The sequence below is a fragment of the Sapajus apella genome, unplaced genomic scaffold (genome assembly GCF_009761245.1).
Source record: "Sapajus apella isolate SASKATOON/1434 unplaced genomic scaffold, GSC_monkey_1.0 scaffold22, whole genome shotgun sequence".
Lineage (NCBI taxonomy): Eukaryota > Metazoa > Chordata > Mammalia > Primates > Cebidae > Sapajus > Sapajus apella.
In genome coordinates this window covers 9613561-9619827 of record NW_022436962.1, presented here as the reverse complement: position 1 = coordinate 9619827, position 6267 = coordinate 9613561, and the positions used below count along the sequence as shown (strand labels likewise).

General features: G+C 49.4%; 1 long non-coding RNA gene across 1 annotated transcript; it reads right to left on the bottom strand.

Annotated features, from left to right (window-relative positions):
* Positions 1–1647: 1647 nt before the first annotated feature.
* LOC116558601 lies at positions 1648–3899 on the bottom strand. The gene is made up of 3 exons (XR_004272089.1): positions 3058–3899; positions 2144–2196; positions 1648–1893 (listed from the first exon to the last, which is right to left on the bottom strand). It is a non-coding gene; the product is annotated as an uncharacterized LOC116558601 (long non-coding RNA).
* Between the last annotated feature and the right edge of the window lie 2368 nt (positions 3900–6267).

Sequence of the window (6267 nt, the reverse complement as noted above, 5' to 3'; positions counted from 1 at the left end):
CAGTCTGTGGGGTCCCTGCCATCCAGAGACTGACCTCCACATGGGTTTCTCTCTTCCGCCTGGAGTTCTGCCTTCTAGCTGCCTCCAGAGAAGCATACACGTCTTTTTGTTTTGAGGATTTAACCACTGGGCACTCCTGCATTTGGATATTACTACCTTCTCTACTTCCACCCCTGCCCCTACAGTCCAGCTCCATACAGTAGCCAGAAAAATGTTTTCCAAACACAAGCCGTGCTTGAAACTTTCCGTTTTCCAAGACCTCTCCTAAGAGTGAAGAACGCTGACTTGCTCCACATCGTTGCTCTGACCCCTGCCACCCCCAGCTCCACACCAGACACACTCACCTCCTTGCTTCCCTTGGACCATGTCTACCTCAGGGCCCCCGCACTTGCCGTTCCTGATGCCTGAAATGCTCTTCCCCTATTTATCATCAGGTCTCACACTCTCACTTTTTTCTTTAGGTCGAAAGTCAGCGAGGCCTTCCCTGAACACCTGATACAAACTAGCAACCCACTCTCCCCTCTGGCATGGAAGTGTAGGGTAGGGAATGCTTGCTTTATTTCCCATAGCACATCCCACCGTCTGACATTTTGTGTGTTTGCTTGTTTCTTTGTGCATTCTAGAAGGTAAGCTCTGTGAGGATAAGGCTTTGTCTGTTGGGTTCACTGCCGAATTCCCAGGACCTAGATCATGGAAGTGCTTAATAAGTATTTGTGAATGATGAAAAGAAGGAGTGAATCAACTGTAAAGTTCCAGGCATTTACCGCAGTTCCCATGGGAGCTGTTCTGACCAGTGATGACACACAGCCCACTTCCTGCTTGGCACTGCTTCCCAGCCTCCTCTCTCAGGTGGCCCCCATGCTTCCTGGAAGCTCACCAAGTCCCTCAATAAGAAGCACTTCCCAGCGGCACTTCCCTGCAGCCCCCATATGCCTCCTCCCCCACACCTGGCGTATTGTCCAGCAATTGTATTGTGCAGGTGCATGAGGCAGTCAGCCACGCACGCGATCACCACGTGAGCATGACTCCTAAGTTGACTCCCACGGGGTATTAACTCCTGAGGGGCAAGACCGGAGAGACAAAAGCGGCTGGGCCTGCAATGTCTGAATCCTCCTCCTCAGCCCTTTTGCCTCCGCAGGGGCAAGAGCTCGAAGGGCTCCTTTGCTGGCCCGTCTGCGTCAGGAGCCTGCCTCTGTGGCTGGGGGAGGTCTGGATGAGCATGTCCTGTGTCTCTCGTATGCCACTCCTTTCTATTAGAACTGTACTTCGATTCTAATAAATTAGAAGAAATGCCCAGCCATCCACCTCCATCAGAACATGTTGTATTATTATTATTGTACTTAGAGATGAAGTCTCCCTCTGTCACCCAGGCTGGACTGCTGTGGCACGATCTCGGCTCACTGCAACTTCTGCCTCCCGGGTTCAAGTGATTCTCCTGCCTCAGCCTCCTGAGTAGCTGGGACTACAGGCACGTGCCACCATGCTTGGCTAATTTTTGTATTTTTAGTAGAGATAGGGTTTCACCATGTTGGCCAGGATGCTCTCTATCTCCTGACCTTGTGATCTGCCTGCCTCAGCCTCCCAAAGTGCTGGGATTACAGGCATGAGCCACCGAGCCCGGCCTATGTATTTTTTTTTTTTAATCATACACACCGAAATCTAAAGCAAAGGCTATGCCAAGACCCAGCTGGGGCCAGGTCTGACCCCTGCTCTGAGCATCTCGTTGGCTTCCCATCAGTGGAATGCAATGAAGGCATATTCCACTTGGTCTGGCGATGTCCACTAGGGGCAATGGAAAGGAGGCATGTTAGCATAGACAGCAAAGTCGTCCCCGTTCTAGGGGGCCGGGTTGATCACATTGGAAAATATGGCATTGGCGTGGCAGGAAAGATCCTTTAGAGAGAGAACCCTGGTTAGTGGCAGATGGCTAGGCACCAGGGACTTCCAGAGACAAAACCCAGCACTGGGCTGTCCCTACAGGGCAGCCGGTAGAGCGCTGAGTTCTTGTGTGAAAGCCCTAGATCCCAGTTTTCAGAAACAGTTCCTCCAGGTCTGCCCCCCACCTCAGCCCACCACCCTCTGTGTGGGGTCTAACTAGGAAGGCCAGGAGCCCCCCCTAGGTGCGACTGGACTAGTTCCTTACCGAGGACTTGTGGGGAAAGTTGGTCTGATGCCTCAGTTGTTTCTTAAATATTCCTAGAAAAATTGATGAACTCAGAGTCTGAGTTGGGTTAATAACCATCTTTACTTGGTTGTTTGCTAAATTTAGGGCTCAAATCTGAAATGCAAAATCCACCACACTCAGGCCATTGGGCCTCTGAGACTAAGTTAAATTCCCAGGGAGACACAGGGGAAATGAGCACTCTCTATAATTTTGTTTATTATTTAGAAGAGATTATTGGGCATCAATATTTCTATTAGCTGAGGCATATACGCTGTAAGCGTATATTCAGAAGGCTTCTACTATATATGGTTTTCAGCATGGAGAACTTGTGTGATGAGTAAGTCTTATTGCTGCGTACAGGGTCCCCAGCAACTGCAGAGGTCTTATCTTCGTATCTCCTTCATATTACCCTCCCACTATGCCCCTCACAAGGCTGAAGATACCCCCATGCCTGCCCCCGGTTTCTGCTCTCTTCATTCCCAGTTCCACCGCCAACTTGTTCAACTCGCTCTCATGCCTCCATTTCTTCCGGGTCATGGACAAAAGACCCACTGGGAGCAAGATGAGGACCACCACAGCAGTGGAGCCTGAAAGGGCTGTGGCTGCTGTGCTTAGGCTGAGGGAAGCAACCAAGGGAAATGAGGACCATAGGCTGCTCTGGCTGGCTTTGGTGACCCTCCAGAAAAGTGCCCTGGGGCCTCCTCGCCCCTATAGGGGCTCTCCCACTTCCAGGCTCCCACATCCTTAGTGGCCAACCATCTCCTGCCTCCATGTTAGCCCCTCTCCCCAGCTCCAGCCTCCATAGCCATGGCCCCACTCACACCCATCCCCACAGATCCCTTCCCCAGGAGCCCACCTTCCTCCTTCACCGGTCTAGCCCTTCTCTCACCCACCTGCTGAGTCCGGCTCCAGAGTGGTGATGTTCTCTGCATAAGGGGAAGGAGAGGAAAGTAATATCAAAGAGATAAGAAGGTAATTCTTGAACACATATGCAAATGAGCTCTACAGAATGCTAAATGGTAATATTAGCTATTGTTTATTGTGAACTTACTATATGCTGGGCACGTTCTTCATCTTGTTTAATCTTCACAAATAGACTTGAGATAGAAACAATTATTATTCCTGTTATACAGTAAAGAAAAACAGCTCTCGGGGATCAGACTTGCTTAGGGCCGTAGAGCTGGGAAGTGGCAGAGTTTAGACGTCAACCTGTGTCTCTCTGACTTTAAGTCGCGTGTTCATACACACTGCGTTCTGCTGCCTCCATGTGACCGTTTCACTCCAGAGCGCTACCATTCTTACCAAGGGTTAGCAGATACGACAGGAGGTCCAGGAAATAAGATAACCAGGATGTTGGTGGAGGGGCATGTGAAAGGGGTTGACAGAATCAGGACATCGGCAAGGCCAGTAGGGCTATGACGAGGGAGAGGTGGCGGGTCTGAGAGCCTGCCCTTGCTCTGGTGGGGAAGGTGAGAATTATTCATACTGGGAAAGAATTTCCCCCACCTCGAGGGAAGGAGACACAAAGCTCATCCCCTCTTCAGCCATATTCTGTGTGCAGATTCTCAGAGGTAGAAGGAATCTTAAACCCTCCCATTGTACAGGTGAGGAATCTCAGAGGAAGGCACTTGTCTGAGGCAAGTGCTGTAGCCAGGACTGGAGTCCACATTTTGACTCCAAACCCAAAGCCCAAAGCTCCCTTACCTGCATTCAGGCTTCTTCCTCTTTCTTTCTTTCTTTTCTTTCTTTTTTTTTTTTTTTTTTTGAGACATTCTCTCTCTGTTGCCCCGACTGGAATACAGCGACGAAATCTCGGCTCACTGCAACCTCCGCCTCCCGGGTTCAAGCGATTCTCCTGCCTCAGCCTCCTGAGTAGCTGGGATTACAGGCAGGTGCCACCTGGCTAATTTTTGTATTTTTAGTAAAGACGGGGTTTCACTATGTTGGTCAGGCTGGTCTCAAACTCCTGGTCTCATGATCTGCCTGCCTCGGTCTCTCAAAGTGTTGGGATTACAGGTGCCAGCCACCATGCCCGGCCCCCTTCCTATTTTTTTTCCCATGAAGTGGAGCTGCATTAATTCAGCCCTTATAACAGGTAGCACCTTTCAGGCCACATGTCTTGGGGAGCTGGCTGCACAATGCAGAGACTGCTGCCAAAGTGGGCTAGAGGGAACCCACTGGATCACTAGGACAATTTACTACCCACGTTGGATAAATAGCATCTGGGAATACAAATGCCAAGCATTACAGCCTTTGGGGGCACCAAGGCCAGGTGGAATCCTGCTGGGTATCCTAACAGCTCCCTTCCTTTCTGCTTTTTTCCCTGTCCCTCTTCTGAGTCAGATAGCTGACCTTTCCAGGTTTGCCTTTGACAGCTACTGGATGGAGGGTAGAAAGGGGTCTTGGAAACCAGACCTTCCCAGTGCCTATGGTACCAGCCATGAATCATGCAAGATGAGGTACCAAGTCACAGGGCATGATGTGTGGGGGAGTGGGGTGTGGCGGATGACACACATAAGCCCTGAGCAACGAGAGGGGAACTTGGGTCCCCAGCTGGGGGAGGCTGGCAGGAGTAGAGCATACCTGTTTACATCATGGGGGAGATAGCATGATGTGTCCATCCAGGCCCAGAAAGGCAAGTACCTATCCTGGGCAGGCAGAGGAGCTGAGCAGAGGAGAGAAGAACAAAGAATGATGTTATGAAAGAGCCTGAGATTTAAAGTCCATTGACCTGGGTCTCGGGTGCTTCCTAACTGTGATCATAAGACAAACACTTAACATTTCTGAGCCTCATCTGTGAAACGGACAGAACATGAATATCTACCTCACAGAGTTGTTTGAGAACTCAGTGATCAGACTATTATTCAACAGTAATAACGGGCTGGGCGCAGTGACTCATGCCTATAATCCCAGCACTTTGGGAAGTAAAGGCAGGAGGACTGCCTGAGCTCAGGAGTTCGAGACCAGCCTGAGCAATGTAGAGAGACCTTGTCTCTACTTTAAAAAATAAAAAATTAGCTGGGTGTGCTGCTGCATGCCTGTAGTCCCAGCTCCTTGAGAGGCTGAGATAGGAGAATCACTTAAGCTAGGGAAGTCAAGGCTGCAGTAAGCCAAGATCACACCACTATACTCCAGCCTGGGTGACAGAGCAAGACCATGTCACAAAAACAAACAAGCAAACAAAAAACAGGAATAACAACCATTGTGCATTGGTCTGGTTTTCAGCTGGTCTTACCTGAGCGGAGTAATTGGGTGGGATTGTCCAGGGAGGCATTGCTGGTTCTCGAGTCCTGGAACTTACAGTTGGTCCAATTCATTTTGCCAAAGGGTTCATCCAGGAGTTTCTTGTTCCAAGTATTGAGATTCCCAAGAGAGGCAGGTCCCCTTAGCTAGAAGCAGAGTTTCTCAGAGGTATGTAGCAGCAGCTGGTAAACACAGGACCCACAGAGCTGGCCCCCCTCTTCCCCTCCCTGTCTTTCATTCTTGCATGCAAACCTGTCAGATGGGGAGATGGTAAAAATCTCACCACTGGAGGGGAGGGCCTCAAAGGCCATGGAGACGGCACCTCTCTCTTAGTGGAGGCATCTTCAGATAGAATTCAGCACAAGTGCAAAGGTGGCTCCCCAGCCTCTGTCTGTCACATCACCCTCTCATCTATTAGTATCTGAAGTTACCTTCATCATTTGTTTGTTTACTTAATTATTGTCAACCTCTCATCATGTGAATGTGAGCTTCATAAGAACAGAGACCTTATCTGTTTTGGCCAAACAGTGCCTAGAAAGTACCTCATGCAATGAATAGGTCCAATATGCATTTCTTCAATAAATGAATGAATAAGTAAATGCCAAAACACCTTTATAAAAGTCAGGGTCACCTGACCTCTGCCAGAATTTTGGAGAGCCTACACCACAGACTTTTGAACCTCTTAGTTGATGTCAAATCTTTATCCTTTGAAGGAGAAATTGATTTCAAATAGCCCAAGTACTCTGTTAAAGTAGAAGATGTTGAACTGAGTAATGTCAGTTTCAGAAAAAGAGGACACGTGCCTATGAAACACCAAGAGCAGTGTCCTAGGGTAGCAGGGAAGGACATCTGCCTGGTGT